Source organism: Manis javanica, chromosome 5 (genome assembly GCF_040802235.1).
Source record: "Manis javanica isolate MJ-LG chromosome 5, MJ_LKY, whole genome shotgun sequence".
Lineage (NCBI taxonomy): Eukaryota > Metazoa > Chordata > Mammalia > Pholidota > Manidae > Manis > Manis javanica.
The window spans coordinates 37,100,388-37,119,723 of NC_133160.1; the positions used below are offsets into that span (position 1 = coordinate 37,100,388).

General features: G+C 39.8%; 1 long non-coding RNA gene and 1 other non-coding gene across 2 annotated transcripts in view; one reads left to right on the forward strand and one right to left on the reverse strand.

The window, feature by feature from the left end:
- LOC140849532 (uncharacterized) overlaps positions 1-19,336 on the reverse strand; it is a 96,634-nt gene that overhangs the window by 42,105 nt on the left and 35,193 nt on the right. The gene's annotated exons all lie outside the window — the stretch shown is intronic.
- Positions 1,113-1,219, forward strand: LOC118973180 (U6 spliceosomal RNA). The gene has a single exon (XR_005062417.1). It is a non-coding gene; the product is annotated as a U6 spliceosomal RNA (small nuclear RNA).

The following is a 19,336-nucleotide window of genomic DNA, read 5'->3' on the forward strand; positions in this document are numbered from 1 at the left end:
TATGATTTTATAGCAATATCATAGGTGGAGCACCACTTCCCTAGAAACTGGGCTGACTCTGACATGATTTGGCAAGAGAATGTGGTATAAGCAATGATGTGCTATCTCATAATGTAATCTGCAGGAAGACCTCCACATGCTATTTTGGAACTCTTATACTGTCATGTGAACAAGCCTAGGTTAGCTTGTCAAAGAATGAGAATGAAGAATAAAGAAAAATTAAGAATGAAAGTGAAGAATGAGTGGGCAACAGATGAGTTCTCCCAGCTCAGGACATCCTAGATCAGCCTACTGCAAGTCACCCACAAAATATGTCAGTCAGCCATGCTGAGATCAACTGAGCCTAATTTAAATCAGCAGAGCTGTCCAGAGGGCTTGTAGACACAGCAGAAAAAGTAAATGTTTCTGAATACTGCTAAGTTTGTGCAATGGTTTGAAATTCCAGCATTGATGTGACAAGAGAAAACTGGGACACAGATTGAAGATGCTTAAAGCTATAGCTAGCATGCAAAGGGCATCAAGTGTTAAAAAGAAAGAAACCTTCTTTTTTATTGTAAACCACCGAGATACGGGGTCCATTTGTTACCCAGAATAGCCAAGCCCATGCTGAGTGATACATAAACCAACATTTTAAGCATGCTTGGTTCTTCACCTTCTAAGTTATTCTCCTCCCACTGGTTGATTTCTATGCTTTCCATTCCATAGAAACCGGATTTGTGTATGTCCTCTGTGATATGGACATCCAATTGCTTCTTTCTTGGTTATTTATCCTGAATTTTTCCTGACTTTGGACCTTAAGATTCTTCCCCTTCACTTGTATTTTAGATTCCCTGGGCTACAAGACCAGGTTTTACCAAACTGTAAATTTGTGTACTTTGTTTAGTAATAAACATTTACAAGGTAAAGGCCAAGGTCATGTTTTTTGGGGGGCGTCTTCACATTACCTTTAAAATTCACTTACTTCCACTTTTATTCACATGAGCATTTAAGGTGTAGTACAAAACAACCAACAAAGTATGACTTATCTTCTGCTTTTCAAGTTACTGGAAAATTGCTGAACCCTACAATAATTCAAACAGCTACTGAGCTAAATGCAAAAGAGCCCATTCATCATGCTCACTTTGGCAGCACATGTACTAAAATTGGAATGATACAGAGAAGATTAGCATGGCCCCTGTGCAAGGATAACATGCAAATTTGTGAAGCATTCCATATTTTTGGACTCAATAATAAGGGTGAATGTAATAACCACATTGTTTTTCTTGTGGAACCTTCATAAGAGTGTATATCAATGATACCTTAATTAAAAAAAAGAGCCCATTCATCTTCTAGGGAAATATAGGTACCTTCAGAGCACTGAATAAGATTATTTATACCATTGAGGACATGCATATATATTTAGCATATATAACAGAAACACTGTTTTAAAAAGTATTGTCACCTCACTGTATTTATTAAGGTAAAATATCATCATTTCTTTGGAAAATTTACTTTTATCACAACATTTTTCTCCCTAGCTGGAGAAATGAGTCTGTCCTGAGTTCTTCTACCACAATTTTCCAGGCTCAGCAAAGGGATCAGAAACAGAGTTACTGGGTAGCACCCAGTGCTGAGGAGGCCAAGGACAAACACAGAGGTACACTTGGTTAGAAACCATTGCTGACTGGAGCTCCCACACACCGCTGGTGGGAGTGGAAATTGGCACTATCCATGGAAGTTCAGTACTTGCACCACCTATGACTTATCAACCTTATTCCAGGTATATACTCAATAGAAAGCATACATCTCTTTCCCAAAAGACATATAATAGAATATTTATAGCTGCATTATTGATAATAGTCCCAATTGTAAACTACCCAAATACCTAACAGATGTAGAATGGAAAAAATTAAACTGTGGTATATTCAGACAATAGAATACTATCCAGCAATGAATGCATACAACCTACAACTACATGCACAATATTATGAGTTAATCTCATAGATATAATGTTGGGGGAGGGGAAGCAGTGATGCAAATAAATATATCCTATGAGTCCATTTTTGTGAAGTTTAAACATAAACAAAACTGATCTATGGTATTAGGACCTGGGATGTTGGCTGCTTTTAGAGGGTAGTCCTTAGAGGGGGCATGTGGAGGGTTTCTGTGATGCTGTAATGTCCTGTTTTCTGACTTGGGTGTTGATAACATGTATGTGTTCATTTATGAAAATTCTTTGAATTGTACTCTCATGTCTTGCACATTCCTCTGTGTTATTTTCACTAGAGAGTTAAGGGGAAAAAAGAAAAAAATTACTGTAAACTTTTTTTTTTCATCTTGGTTCTACCCCATCATCATCCCAACTATTGCAATTATAAAGTCTCCTATAAAGCATTACTGACCACTCTTTGTTGTATTTTTGAGTTAAAATATTATATTCATTTATGTACAAACATTGTACATGCCCAGAACAGTGCCTGGAACATAGCATATATTCAATAAATATTTTTAAGTGGATGAGTGGATGGATGAATGAATGAATGCCTATGTTCCCACAACAGTGTAAGGTCAGGGTCTGTGTTTGGTTTTGTTCACTAATGAACCACATGTCTGACACATGGCCTGGGACATGGTGGACCCTCAGTATATATGTATTTTTCATTTTTAAAGACAGGAAGGAGGAGATGGAGACAAGAGAGAATGCCTGTTTTCCCCAATTTAGAAGGAAAAGCTCTTGTAGAGCCACAGTATTGTATTTCCACCATCCTGCCCATGAATTTTTCATGGATAACTTATGTTTTTTTCATGGTAACTTTTCTCTGATATTTTGTAGTTACTGAACTCTCAAGTGGGGAACAATGAAGTAAGATTATTCTTAGATCTCTGTGTAGGCTTAGATCTCTTAAAACAAATGAACTGGATACCTTCCTCCCTGCTATCTGTCCCCCAAAAGATAAGCGTGATTCTTGTGTCTGCATACAGCTCCGTATCATTGGTTGTATTTAACAAGAATAATCATAAATAGCATTAATGTAATGGCTAATACTATTAGGTATCTCTGTCCCATGCACCATGCTAAATCCTTTATATTTTCATAAAAGCCCCAGTGGATGGTTGTTAATATCACTTATTCCCATTTCAGAGATGCTGAAGCTGAGCGCTTAAGCAATTTGCCTCAGGCTATAAAGCTAACATGGATTGGGGATTGGAATCTACATTTGATCCCAAAGGTTTAACTCACTGAACGTCCCTGCTCATTAGGAAATAGCCAATATTTACCAAGCTAAGTACTTTAATAATGATGACAGGCAGTATTTTTTGAGCATGTAAATGTGTCAGATCCTTACACATCTTTTACATCATTATTTGATATAGAAGAGGGAACAGAGACACTGAGGTTCAGGAGATGTCCCGAAGTGTCCACCTTGTAGATGGGAGAGGCAACCTAGCCCCAGTGTGTGCATTCTTAATCACCACATTACATGCCTGTTAAACACTATAATATTTGATCTGGTGCTTCTCAGACTTGAGCCTGCATAGGAATCATATGCAGAGAAGGGCTTGTTAAGCAGATTTGAGGACCCCATTTCTAAAGCTTATGATTCAGCAGTGTAGGATGGAATCAAGGGTCTGCATTTCTAGCAAGCACCCAGGTTTTGCAGGTGTTGCAGGTCTAGAGACCACACTTTGAGGAGCAGTCATTTTATCCCTGAAGGCCACCATGAGGAAGATGCTATTACTTCCCCGTTTTAAAGGGAGGCTTCAAATTAACATTATCTGCTGTGTTAAGCACATGGTAGGTGTCAACAAATAGGTTTTGAATAAAGCAATGAAATTACTTGCCCAAGATCATATAGCTTAATGGCATTTGTGAAGATTTAAGTTTACTCTGTCTTATTTCAGAGATAGAGCTTGTAGGACTTCCCAGTTTGCTTTACAAGATTGTACTTCTCACATACTAGACCAGCAAGCCATGCTGGGAGCCCAGATTTATACATTCTCCATCTCCCACAAGACCTAGAATAGCTTCCTGCATATAAAGAACACCCAGGAATCATTTGCTAAATTGAACTGAAGTTAGAATATAGAATTGTCCCCACTTCTCCCTGAAGTTAAGATTCAGGTAATTATGTTAGATTAGGAAATACTTGTTTGCTGTTTTCTTCAAGTGCCTGGCCCTTTCCCTCATCTATCACAGTTTAGTGTGTTTGCTGTAGTTTGCTCCTGTGTATATTTTAACTGACAGCAGTTAATTTTTTCATTAGACTAACCCTGGAGGCCAGATAAAATGCCTAACAGTTTCTTGTTCATTCCTGTTTAACTTGAACAATACACTAAAGTGATCAATATCTAGTTCGACTTTCATCCTTAGTAGCAATAAAACATTGCCATCCAATTCTCTGTTTTCTCAGAGTAAGTGAAGGCATTTAATAATGCTTCATTTTGATCATCCTCATGTGTGAAAATTAAGAAGACATTTCTAGAAAATGAAAAGGAATCAATTCATTGAGGTAGGAAATGGAGCCTGGCTGTTATAGGAGCTTTGAGTTTACAAAGACTCAAATTTTTAGGGCTTTCTATCATCTGGTAATCGAGCTAAACCTCTGGTTTTCTAAATAATGGGTTTGTGGGAAATACAGTTTTGCACATTCTATTTCCAAAACTGATCCCATCATCTTCCCTGTCTTTCTTCATTTGACCTAATCTTCCTTCTGGATATTCCCATTTCTATTCCTGGTACCATCCTTCACCCAAGGCAGAGGGCTCTGGAATTGGTGCATCTGTCTTCCCTTCCATCTCACTCACCTGCTCTGTCCTCATTCTGCACCATCTCTATAGCTGATGCTGTGAGTGAGCTCCCAGATCTGCTGAGCCCCCTTTTACAGTTCTTTACCCGGTTGAGCCACTGTGCTTCCAAAGGTTTGTACCTGAGGTCTCCAGAGAGCTGTCCTGAGACTACCAGGATGCTTTACTCCCAGTGCCTGGGAGTTTATGTCACCCTGGGAGAGCCTCTAGCCAATGAGTGACCAGTGTGGAAGTATGAAAGCCCAGTTCCCTTGCCTTCAAACAAAAGACTCTGAGGTGGGGGTTATGCTCCAGAATTCCCTGTGTGACTTGCCCTAAAGCTCACTCTTGCTTAGTGTCTTTTCCTTCCTTATCCTAAATCCCTCAATCCCTGTGCTGGTTTCTTCTGAGAGCAATTGGTAAATTACTTTCCCAGGGGCCCTCGCCTCAGGGTCTGCTTCTAGAGAACCTGACCTAAGGTGTGTCACTTGAGCAGCCACCTTTCCATTCTCAAAGCTGTTACTTTAGTTCACAACCTGTGTGTAAGAACTTCCTACCACCATCTCAGCTCATGACTGCTGATTTAGCCTACTGATGGACAACCTCCTGATGTACATCTCTGATCACATTTCTCCCATCAAAATCCTGCAATCGTTCCTCATTTGCTATGGAATTAAGGACAAACTCCTTAGCCTGAAATTTAAAGACTTCCACATCATGACTCAAATCTATTGGTCATTAACTCCTGCATATAAATTCCTGATATATTTCGACTCTAACAACTCCCACCACCACTTTTCCAGCTCCTTCCTTTGCTCAAAGCTGGCCCTTCCATCTGAAATATCCTCTTATTTTATCCAAGTAACCGAATCCTGCCTGTCAATCAAGTCTATCTCAAGTGCCTTTTGTATTATGAATATGTTCTTGATCCTCCTTATTAGTTTCCTATCACTGTCATAAGAAATTACCACAAACTTAATGGGTTAAAACAACACACACTGACTATCTCACAGTTCTGCAGGTTTAGAAGTCTAGGCAAGTTCACGTGGGTCCTCTGCTGAGGATTCATGAAGATGAATTCGAGGTGTTGACCAGCTGAGCTCTTACCCGGAGGCTCCTGAAGAAAAAAATCTACTTTAAAACTTGTTTGGATTGTTGCAAGAAATCAGTTTCTGGTGGCTGTAGTGCTGGGGCCCCCACACCCTCTATCGTCAAAGCCAGTCCTTCTCAAGCCTCCATTGTCTTTGACTTCCTCTTCTCTGGTGGCATCTCCTCTGACAACCACCTGAAAAAGTCCTCTGCTTTGAAGGGATCACGTGACTAGCTTGAGCCAGCCCAGATAATCTCCCCACCTCAAGGCCCATAACCTTAACCACATCTGCAAAGCCCTTTTGCATGTAACGTGACTTGATCAGGGGTGATGTGGTTTAGAGTGTGGACATCTTTCAGGGGCTCTTCGGCCAGTTACACTCCCTCTACAATCCTTTAGTACCTCATATATCCTTACAGTAATCTTCCTCACACATTACAGAGGAATAGGTAACTGACTGCAGCTGTGCTTACTATGTTCCAGGCACCTGACTCGTTTAATCTTTGTAACAGTGCTTTGGAGTCAGCACTCTTACTTTCTTCATTTTACAGACAAGGAAACTGAGATGTTAAAGAGTTGTATAACCCATAAGCTAATCAACAGTAGAGCCAGGTATGGCAAAGATGATGATGTGTGTTTGCTAAACTGTTTAACAGATGGCCTCTAGGTCAATGCAAGACCATGTGACAGATTCTGGTCCCTCCAGCATGTGGCATGGTTTTCTATGTCCTGACTCTGGATGGAAGCAGATGATCCTAAGATGGCAGAGCCACCCCATGAAAAGAGCCTGGACATCTGAGTCACCTCTTGTGGGAGAGAAGGCCGGCAGGTTCACCTAACCCACACTGAACGGTGGTGCATGAGTTAAGTGGCACTGTGTTAAATCACTGGGATTTCAGGGATTTGTGGTATAGTAGCTCATGCCACTTACTTTACTGAATACACCAAATTTCAATTCTAGGAAGTCTAGCTCTAGAGTCTTTGCCCTTAACTACAACATTAGTCCTTTCTCCTTCCTTTGCTGAATAACAATACTTCTAGGATTGCTGGATGAATCCAACATTCATGGAGATAACGTGAGTGTGGTATAAGGTGTTCATAGCATGTCCTGTATTGTGGTGATTCAGAATCTCCTCTGTCTGGGAGGCTGCGGTCTGCTGTCACTTTCCTTTCCACCCCCTACCACACTTACGTGCTGCTGGTTTAACACATAGGCAATAAACATTTGCTTAATTAAACATAGAAAATGGGATTTTCTCAACAAATTAGTTACATAAGATATATTTCAGAGAAAATATTCAGTGCACTTGAAAAAATTAATCACTTTCAAACATTAAGAAAACATCCTAATGACAGATTCTGCACAAACTAAAGAGTTCCCTTACCTGCCAGGTGCTATTTCCTCAGAACTTCATCAGGAAGAAACTCAGGTTACATTGGCTGTGTCAAAATACAGTAAACACCTGTGACAAAATGTTTGACTTAATGATAAATGTGGTTATTTAAAAAATTCAGTGTCCTCTCCAAGCAGTGAAATAAAGAAGGTTTCTTTCTCTAACACACCAGGCCGTAATGTAGAAAGAAGCCTCTTTTCTCCATCATGAGAGCATTCAAACAGAACATTTCTACATACATCACTTTGGACTTTTTGTCAATTTATATATGATCTTGTGAGATTTATTTGGCAGGAAAACCAGCAGAGAAGAGTGGGATGACAGAACTAATCCTACTCTAATTCCCCCGCTTAGCACAACAGATTCTCAGACGGACCAAGAAATGGACATAAAACCAAAACAAGAAAAATACAAACTGTTTGCTTGTTATAATATCAAATGTCAGAAGTCTGGCATAAATACATCCTGGAAGTGTCCTCAAAGGAATATGCTACTAAAATAATTCTAAATGACTCTAAAACCTCTAAGATTCATAAATCTTGTCTCTGTTCCATCTATCTGTCCTAGGCCCACTGTCCTCAAACGAAGAGCTCATTTATTTTTACATTTATGGAATATACATATGGAATCTTCATATCTATGAAGATATTTATATTTTAAATGTTTATATTTTAAGTGTATATATTATCATAGGTTACCAATTACAAATATTTGCATAAATGTTTGGTTTCTGCAATGATGATGATGGGTGGTCTGCGTCCAGCCATCCCCTCTCCCCTGAGTTCCAGACCCAATTTTTCACTGTGTAGTAGACCTCTCCCCAAGTATCCTGTAGCGTAGAAGATTCTAATAGCCTAAAATCAATGTAATCACTTTCTCCTCAAAAGGCACCCTTCTTAGGACAGTCCCAGTCTCACTGACAGCATTGCCATCCACCCAGTAGCAAATACTAATGAGAAATCTAAGAATTGCCCTTCATTTCTCCATTTCCCTGTTCTCCCATCCTCTATTCAAACAGGTTCCATAGCCCAGAATCAACTCCAAAATCTCTTTTCTTCATTTATCCCTCCAAAAACAGCTCATTAAGAATCTACTAGGACCAAAAACAGCTTATTAAACATCGGTGTTACTCATATGCAGATTACATTGTAGTAAGAAAGCCAGAAAAGAAATTAGAGCAAGGGAAAGAGAGAGGAAAGAGGAAGAGAAGGAGGAGGAGGAGTTAGGATAGGAGGTGAGATGTATTCACATAAATGCTATGAATGACCTTAAGCAGTGATGTTCTGTCACGTGATGAGTGAAGGTGCTACATCGGAAAGGAAAGAGAAGAACGGCCTCCCGGCATAGATGATGGCTGAACTGGGCTCAGAAGGATGAGGAGACAGCTACAGGGCCACCAGGAGAAAGTTTTATGCAGAGGCAACAGCCAGTCCAAAGCTCAGAGGAGGAGACTGCAGGGTGAGTTCAGGGAACTGGAAAACCAGTGTAGATGGAGGACAGTGACCTAGGGACAGGAAGCACAGGATGACACCAGAGAGGCCAGTGAGTCAGCTCATGGAGAGCCTTCCATTTTATCTACTGGAGAGTTTCAAGCAGGCAGCTATATGGTATGAATTATGTTTTCTTCAAGAATGACTCTGGCTGCTCTCTGACTAAAACTACCACTAACTACACTTTTTCTGTGGATTTATTTGCCTTTTCTGGAAAATAAGAGTGAGAACAAGAGAAAGCCAGAGGCTATTATCATCATCAAGGCTAGGAACAGTATCAGCTTAGACTACAAGTTCTGCAGCAGATGCAAAACATTGCCAGATCTGGGACATTCTAGAGTGGAGAACTGACAGTACTTGCTAATGGGATTGCAGTCTGTCTGCTGGGGTGTGGGGATCGGGGTGTAGAGAGATAAAAAGGAGAATCGAGGATGACTCCTAAATAAATGTTCTCTCCACCCCACAGCCCCTGCATCTGTTTAGCTTCTGTAGAGCATCAGCCTGGACAAGAATGCAATAACATTCTGGTCTCCAGTTTTTTTCAGTCTCCCTTTCTCCCCACCCAGTCCTCTTCAATTTATCCTATATGTTATTCTGTAAGTCTCAGAATCATTTCCCTTAAATATTAGATCAGTCAAGATATGGTTAGGAAAAAAGGATCCACACTAAGTATGGTAAAAGAGGATTTCATAAAGTGAACTTTTTATTCAGAGCACAAAAGGGACAGTGAGGTAGAACCATATATTACCAATTTCAAAGCCATTGTCCCTCTAGGGTTAAGCCAACCTAGATCATTGATACCTGAAAGAGGCAGTTACTACCTGGAAGCTTGGGATACACAGAGAGAAAAGTGAGGATCCCAGAACCCAGTTGCTTGGAGAGGCTCCTAAATATCCTAGATTACAGACTTACTATTCCCTAAACCCACTGGGTCTTTTAGAACCTTGTCACCTTTGCATATGTCATTTACTCTATTTGGAAATTCATTCCCCCTGCATAGGAAAGAGCTCTGGAAAGCCACTCTCAATGTCCCCAAGCAGAGCAAATCTCACTCTCTCCTTTGAGAGCCTTGTGCTTCTGTAGTTCTATGTCAACATGGATTGTGGATGGTCATGTCTCACCCACGGACTACGAATTTCTTGCAGAGAAAAATGATGTCTTGAAGACTTCTCAGCACTTCTCCAAAGATATTTGTTGGATTCATAGTTGCCACAGACAAGCTGGAGGATCCACACTGCCATTCTGACAACTTTCTGAAATTCAAATTGGACTAATCTCGTCATCCATACAAAATGAGGGTCATTTTACATGCATGGTATCTATATCATTAGTTTTGTGCCACTAAAAAAAATTCTGAGATTTTTGTGGGTAGCTCAGCCCGCTGTGGGCCAGCAATTTCAGCTGGGCTCATCTGGGTGGTTCTTTTGGCTTCTCTGGGCTCAAGGAGGCATCTCTGGTCCACTTTGGATGGGCGAGGGGACGGCTGCCATAGAATAGCTTTCCCTGCTCTGTATGTGACGGTGCCTGCCGTCGAAGTCAAACAGTCGGAAGGAGAGGCATGGAGCTGAATATATGTACAACTCACTCTGAGAGGACGCCCCACGTTGGGCGCCAGATGTAACGTGCTGCTCATCTTCTTTGGGTGAAATGAGAGAACAAAAAACACAGATAACACAGACAGACAGACAATGGCTGCAGCCCCGATGTGGTGCAGCACCTTTATTTTTATACTGCCTTTCTTGGACCTCAGCCAAGTGCTATACTCATCTTTCGATTCTCTGGGGGGCAGGCCAGAGCACCTTGTTGATTTTCTTAGAAGCTGCCTGGTAAGCAGGGGCAGTGTTTTCACACGTCCTCAAGGTCTCCCTATTTTCAGAGTGAGGAGTCTTGGCTCGGCTTCGAGGACAAGATATGTTTTTGTGGGCAGATAACTTTCAAGGACTGCACTGGTTGTTCTCAAGCTGGTGCTTTCCCATGCTGCATTCAGACCTGGGGAAAGGTGCTTTCCCATTCTGCCTACAAACATGTGAGAAGACGAAGGCCCTCCCCTACAATATGGCACCTCACCTTCACCAGGCTAGCTTAAGGATGATTACCAGGCAGGGCTTCAGACCCCTTGAGGGCTATGCTTATGATAGTTCACCACATATTGCCGCAATATATTAATCAAAGAAAATCACAAAGGCAGGCAAAACTCATGGAGTAGGAAAATGACTCCATCTTTTAATGGGAAGAGATTCAGTCCTGACAATGTGTGCCAGTTCCAAGCCTTGGCTTCAAAAGGCCTTGCACGCTCCTCTCACTACCTCTCTTGAGACCTTACCACTATGAGAAAGCCTGAGTTAGCCTGCTGGAGAATGAGCAACCACATGGAAGGTGGTCCAGGTGTCCCTACTGAGGCTATCCTAGGCTCGCCTATAGATTTCCCACTCTCACCTATAGATTTCCCACTCTCAGACTTGAAGGAGAGTGCAGCAAACACCAGAAGAGTGGCTGCCCAACCCGCAGCTAACCACAGACACATGAGTGAGCTGAGCCAAGAGCAGAATGCAATGAATTTTTACTACTTTAAGCCACTGAGTTTTGGGGTGGTTTGTTATGCATCTGTAGCTAACTGGCAGAGAACTCAGTACCAAACTGTCATAGTAGCACTAAACTGTATTGTTTGTTCCAAGTAATCTTTTAGTTGTTGGGTTTTTTTTTAATGTTTTTAATGTCAAAGATATTTCCTTGAGTCACTCATTCATAGGTAGAGTCTCTCTCTTGCTCTTTCTCAGCCTTCCAATATCGAGTGGCAAGTTTTTGCATTCATGCTTTTTGAAAGAAGAATACTGTATAGCTCACAGTTTGGGTTCAACTATGTTACCTGTTTGCAGCAGAATCAACAGGTGGAACACAGCTTCTGTGGCCAGACAGACCCAAATTTAACCCTGGTTCTGACTGACTGCTAATATACCTTTGGGCAAGTTTATTTTTCTGTAACATGAAGATCATGATGCAAACCTAGGATTCCCACATAAAGCTGTCCAGGTTGTATACTACATAATTCCAAATGTTACCAACTGTTGCTCTTTAGTACACAACCTTCGTCACTGGATATGGCAGCCATAGGTTGTTTAGAGTAAATATAAGATGCCTAGTACATGGCAAGCATAATGAAGGTTAGCTCTCCTTCCTTCTGTCTTCTAGCTTCCAGACATAGTTTTAAAAACTGAAACACCTGGCATTCTATACTCCAACCCAGGGGTTGGCAAACTCTGGCCCATGGACCAAATCTGGCTCATTGTGTGTCTTTGTTAATAAAATTTTATTGGAATGCAGCCAAACCCATGTTTATGGTGACTTCTGCTTTACAAAGGCAGAGACAGGTAGCTATGACAGCCCATATAGTCCACAAAGCCAAAATATTCATGATCTAGACTTATATAGAAACAGGTTGCTGGCCCTACCAATAATTTCTGCACCTGAATTTTTTATTACACATAAGAAGCACCGGGAAATCTTATCTAAAACACAGATTCTTGGGTCCTGCCAGCCAGAGATTCTGAATCAATAGAGCTGGATGAGGCCTGAGAAGCTGCATTTCTAACAAACACTCAAATGATGTTGATGCAGTCAGCTTAGAACCACACTTTAAGTAGCACTGCTCTAAGCATCAGAGGTAACTTAACTGTATTAAATCTTCATTTTCAAAGTGGCAAAGTATTAATAAGTTAATAACCCATACAAACTAAAGCCACTTTGAGAAAAAGCTCAAAAGTGTGCTTTAGGAATTGACCAAGTAATATTCTACAAGCCATTTAAAGTACAGGATAACTTACAGATATTTTTCATGCCTATTCAAAAAAGTAAAAAGTTAGTCTAGGCCAAAGATGCAACAATCAGTAAAACAGAGAAGTCAAAACACTAAAAATAAATAAATAATATATATTAGGCTTTAATTATTAGCTGCATACAAATGAAAAGCCCATTTCAAGGTTTTTCTAAATTAGAAGGCTTGCTCCTCCTAATTGTGCCATTTGTCCAATTCTCTCTAAAATATCTAATAATGCTTCACTCAGTGACAACCTTATACTCCATGGCTCAAAAAAATTTATATTTTTCCCCACTAAGAACAGACTGCAGACACTCTCCTGGCAGTCCTCAAGATTTCCGACTGATCGCTAATGAAGTAGCTTACTTAAGATGTACCAGGTCAGATCTGTTGTAATCGTAATCCAAGGAACGATATTTGAAAGTCATCCTATAATGAGCCTTTATAAATTATTATAATTAACTGGTTGTTATTATCCTGCCTTTCTTTGATCCCTAATTTAATTTCCTTCAATGATTCTTTATTCTACCCATCTTTCTACTTCAGTGCTTAAAATAATAAAAAGAAAATCACTTCCTTTTAAAATTGCATAATGTACCTTCATTTTATGTTGGTCATTTAAATCATGCTCCTTTTACTAATAGAAAAATAACTTGGATACTATTTTGAGTCTATTTTAAATATGGAATAAGCCTCAAAGAGCAAGAGACTTAAATGGAGATGGGGAGCTTACAGTCGCTGCAGTGTCTAGCTGAAGGCAGGAAGTTAAAGGTAAATGCTAGCTTCTGTAATGTGGGACCTAACAGGAGACCTAAAATAAAAATGTCACACTCCCCATGTGCAGATTCAAAGATGTATGAGCACTTACAATGAAACACACCCACATACTTTAAGAGAATTGGCCTTAGATCTCATAATGTGTTCCTGAAATAAATCCCCTATGCCAACTGGAGTATTAGAAAAATATACTAGTTTATATTCTGTTTCTACCTAAATGGAGAAAAATCTAGTTTACATTCTGTTTCTACCTCTTTTGTTCTTTCTTCCTTCCTTCCCTCTGTCCTCATCTCCCTCCCTTTTCCTTTTGTAGCTTTCCTAATTTATTAGAGTTATAGCTCTTCCACTTTTAAAACAAAGATTGAAAATTCCTACCTCAAATTTCACAAGCTTCACCGGAATCATATTTTGACTGAAGAGATGTCTATTATTTATTTTTTCCCTCTGCTTTTCTGCATTTCCCAAATTTTCCACAATGGACATAGATATCCAGAATAAACTTGAGAGGTAATATATAGCATAGTATTTAAAAGCATGGACTTCTTCAGAGTGCCTGGGTTTGAATTTTGCTCCACTGCTTAGTAGTTGTGTGATGTAAGGTGACTAAGTAATCTATCCATGCCTTAATTTGCCACTGTAAAAAGGGAATAAAAGAAGCATCCTACCTCACTGGATTCTTTGAAGATTAAGTTAAATTTAGTGAAAAGCTCATATGAAATTGCAATAAGTGCTAATCATCCTCATCATTTTTTGTTGTTTTGGTGATTATAAAATAGGGTACTATTCTTTTAATCTTCTTTGCCTTTGGCATATATCTCACTATAATGTAGAACCAATTCTTACTGACTTTGTTCTTTGCCTCCTGGACATTCACATTTATATTTTTGTCATAATGCAAACAGGGTTTGGTTTGATGAATGATCCAGCTTTCTGGGATCATCTCCCAAAGAATTACTTGTCTTTGAATCCTTATCTCAGGGTCTGCTTCTGGAAGATCTCAGACTAAGATATACATTTAATGCTTAGAATGCTAAACTGAAGGAAACCCAGTTAAACCTAAAATTCATAGCAGACTACCTAGGAAATAAAAGAGCCCAGTAAAATGAAACAATATTACTGAAGTCTGAAAAGCAGGACTTAAAAGCAGGAATGGACTTGTTCTGTGAGACCCTGTGTGCAGGGAAAGGTGGGGCTGGTGCCAATTTGAATGATCTTCCTAGTGGTTCTGAGCTGCAAACTAGCCAACAGAGGTCACAGTGAGTGGAATTATCATCAGGACTTTTCTTGGAGTACACTTAGTACTACTGTCCAGTTAAAAGAAAAACAACAACAACAACAGGGAATCTGAATAGGAAATTCACAAGAGCAGAATGAGATGAATTCATCCGTAGGAGTCATGAGAAATATGTAAATTTATCATAAATTTAAATGCCTCTAAAAACAAATCCTGATTCTTTTTCTGGCAGTATTGAAATGTACAAAACCAGACTGACCCCTCTTCACTGAAAACAATCACCCACCAATAACAATTGTAGCTAAAATATAAATAACATGTTTTTAAATGCAAGCATGAGTGGGCGAGAAAATGTGGAATTCTCAGAGGCCAAACGCTGATTGATAACAGGAATCCAGGCAGGTTAGCAGAGAATCAAAGCCAACTTTCAGGTAAGGGCATTTGCAAGTCCAAGGAGACTTGAGAGTTGATGCTTTCACAGCCTGGTTTGGGGATAGGGTCGGCTGGGGTCAGCTCACACCCAGAACAAGGGGTCCAAAAAGGGCTACACTCAGAGTAAAGATAAATGAAGAAAAACTGTCCTCACTGCCTACCCTCTCTAGACCCTCCTATGCTTCACACAGTACAGATCAGCAAGGCAAGTGGATCATCTCAGACCTTTGCATTGGGCAGAAAAGAAAAAACATCCCTTGAGAAACTAAAGTCACACAATGTTCCTCACATAAGATTGCAATCCAGTTTGTGTTAGCTGTGTGGTCTGGAAAACCTCAACTGAGAATTTAGCTTAAAGTTGTATTTTTAGGGTAAGATAAATTGCTTTATTAAATAAACCCTGAAATATCAATGGCTTGTTACAACCCACGTTTGTTTCTTGCTTGCGTCATCCCATTGCCAGAGGGAAGGGGATGGAAGTGAAAAGCTTTCTATCAGAGGCACGTCTGTCTTCATTATATGGCTCATAAGGGCTCCCTGAGCATCTGCATCTACCTGTCAGGGAAAGAGGGAGAGGATTCTGTGTGGAGACAGCCAGGAGTGATGTGCTGGAATATTAAAAATGGCCCCCAAAGAATCACGTCTCCCTGTGCCTATACCTCTTTGCATTGTGGCTTTGAAGTTCCTTCCATGAAGAGTTGGAATTTGCTTTCCGACCCCTTGAGTCTCGATTGGGCTTAAGACTTACACTGGCCAACAAAACATGCCGGATCAACAAATATTCTGGGGCTTTGAGCTCAGTCCTTAAGAGGTGTGGCCAGCCTTCACATTTTCCCTCTTGGAGCCCAGCCCCCATGTGGAACAGAAGTGCAGGCAACCCTGCTGGAGTGAAAGGCCGCACCGAGGCCACAAGGGGTGGGATATCACATGATGAAACAGGCCACAAAGGAGAGAGTCATGCCACCCCTGGGGCTCACAGAGAGTGGCAAGCCTCTGATGTGTGAGAGAGACCATGCTGCGTGTTCCAGCCCAAGCCAGCTTAGAGCTCAATCTAGTCACACAACTGAGCCCAGAGAAGAACAGCAAAAATATTAGTCAACTAACATGATCATGAAAAATAGTAAAAAAGGTTGTTGTCTTAAGGCACTGCGTATTGGGGGTTCTTTGTGATACAGCAATAGGTAACTGAAGTGGGCGAGGTTTTTATGGGCCAGGTTTCAAAATGGATGCAACCCTCTGCTCATATTCCATTGGCAAGAATTCAAGGTCAAAGCCACATCCAACTCCAAAGAAAGCTGGGAAATATCTATGAACCTAAGATGAGGAAGAAAATGTCTTGGTAGACAACTCGACTGCTTCTACCGCAGAAATGGCCCCTGCTCCATAGCTCCCAAGCACTTACATAGGCAGAAACAGTGTCTGAATGAACTTCGCTTTACTTAAGACTTCAAAGAATCAGAACAAAGTATGAAATAAGCCTAAAGATAAAGGAGACAGAATTCGGTTATTACAGCTATTTAAAAAGAACATAAGAGAATATTATGCAAAAAAAGAATTGAAAATAAACCAATTCCCCAAATAATGATATATCAGCACTGACTCAAGAGTTAACAGGAAATCTGCATGGTCCTCTAAGCATTAAAGATAAGGAATTAGCATGTAAAGGCTTCTCCACAAAGAAAACTCCAGATCATGACAGATTTGTGGGCAAGTTCTAACAAACATTTGAAGAAATGATAACCTAAATGATTACCTAAATATTACTCATACTCTTCCAAAGAACAGCAAAAGAAAAGAATATTCCCTAACATTCTATGAGGTGTGATAATCATGTCACAAAAAACAAACAAGAAGCTCAGGGAATGAAAAATTACAGGATATACTCACTCCTAAACATAAACTCCTAAATATTCTCTTATGTTCTTTTTAAATAGCTGTAAAAAATCTGGAAAAAAAAATGTTAGCAAACCAAATTGAGCGGAGTATAGAAAAGGTAACACATCAGGACCAAGTTGGATTTATCCTATGAATGTGAAGTTAGTCTACATATAAATTATACATATAATATATACATATAAATTAAAATAATAAAATCTATTATATTGACATATTTAAAGATTTTGGTTTCCACATAAGATCTGGGAAGTCATCACTCTGTCCTAACAATAGGTAAAAAGTTGAACAAACTGAAAATTAACAACTCTTCCTGGAATCTATCAGAGAACTGAGGTCACAGGGCAAACTGTTACCCTAAATACTACAAAGACATACAGGTAGGGAGAGGGTCACAGCTAACAGGAGCAGAAACCTCTGTGGGAACCAGTTTGGCAGTAGGAAACCTCAGCTGTAATTCATGAATTACTGGGGGCTCAGTGTGGATAAGACTGAGAGTTAAAAACTCCAAGCGAATGCAGTCTTGGTGGGGTGCCACACTTTTGTGATATTTACCTCCTAGAGCTTTGCCAGATTCTCTCAGTAAAAATCTCCTCATGCTTCCAGCAAGGGGAGGGGCAAAGTAACCATTCTGAAATACACCAGAGCATTCTGTTCTTAAGAAAACCTACCCTAGGGAGAAACCATTTCACCGGAGCCTTAAGTACTGGGGTCTTATCAGGGTTAACTGACATGGAGTTAGGCAAATACCTATATCCAGTCCTCTCCAGCCATCCTGTTCCACCAAAGAGGAGGAAAAAAATGAGAGGCACTGTGAAGTTCACAGTCCAGGGACCCAGGCTCATTAAAAGGTTGAGACCTAATCAGAAGAGTACCGAACATTTTCCCTCTCCTGCATCTCACCACCACACTTCAAATGCCTACATACAACAGCTGCTTTTGCCTAGTATATCATGCTCAGCTTTCAACAAAAAATGGCAAGGCATATTAAAGGCAAGAAAAAAGAAAACAGTTTCAAGAGACAGAGCAAGCATCAGACCCAGGGATGGCCTATTAAGCACAAATATGGCAGGAGTGTTGGAATTCCAGAGTAGCAATTCAAAATAACTATGAGTAATATGCTAAGGGCTTTAATTGAAAAAGTAGACAATATACAGGAATAGATAGGTAAGCTAGGCAGAGAGAGGGAAATTCTGAGAAATAATCAAAAAGAAAAGCCAGAAAACAAAACATTGTAACAGAAATGAAGAATGCCACAGAAATGGCCCCTGCTCCATAGCTCTTAAGCACTTACATAGGCAGAAACTGTCTGAATGAACTTAGCTTTACTTAAGACTTCAAAGAATCAGAACAAAGTATGAAATAAGCCTAAAGATAAAGGAAACAGAACTCTGGCTATTACAGCTATTTAAAAAGAACATAAGAGAATATTATGCAAAAAAAAAAGAATTGAAAATAAACCAATTTCCCAAATAATGATGTATCAGCACTGACTCAAGAGTTAACAGTAAATCAGTAGATTGGACATTTGGACACAGTTGAGAAAAGAATTTCTGTGCTTGAAGAAATGTTAATAGAAACTGAAAAGAAAAAGAAAAACACTGAAAAAAAACAGAACTATATATCCAAGAACTGTGGAACAACTACAAAAGGGATAACATAGCCATGATGGGAATACCAGAAAAAGAGAGAAAGGAATGGAAGAAATATTTGAAGAAATAATGATCGAGAATTTCCCCAGATTCAGATCATAGATAACCTTTTGTAAAGTGTATGCAAGAAAAAGGATATATAACATAAGCAAGTAATAGAAATAAAATAGGATCTATATGCATAGGGAGGAAAATAAATTTTATTGTAAGAAAGTCTTTTAGCTGAATCTTCCTCCTTGATTTCTCCAAACTTATGCCTAGGAGCCAAGCTGGGCAGAAGAGAGTTATACAACAGTTTACACAATCGTTTTCCCACTAAGACATCACTATCAACTTCAAAAGAGCCTCAACATTGCCCCCCAGAATAGGGCAAATTTTTCTGCCCTGCCCTTAATGACAAGATTTATCAGATTCTCAGTATTTTTAATTAAACTTAATCAAATTGATTTGTTGAATTCTCATCACATGTTAAATTCCCTGATATTCTCTAAGTCTATAAATTCTCTAAAATCTCTGATCTTCCTTTGGGCCTCCCCAGCTCCCTGCTAGCTTCCTCAGATCACTAGGCTGGCCCTTGACTTCTCAGAGAAAATTGCAGCTATATTACCATTTAACACATAAACTCCATTAAGATCTTCATCTGTGTCATTCACTGATGCATCTCAAGCACCTAAGACAGTGTCTGGCTCAAAGTCATTGTTCAAAATACATTTCTGGAGCAAATGTATGCCAGATATACACATCTACACCCATCTACACACATTCCTTCCACTCTCTTCCAGTTCAAAGGAAGCAG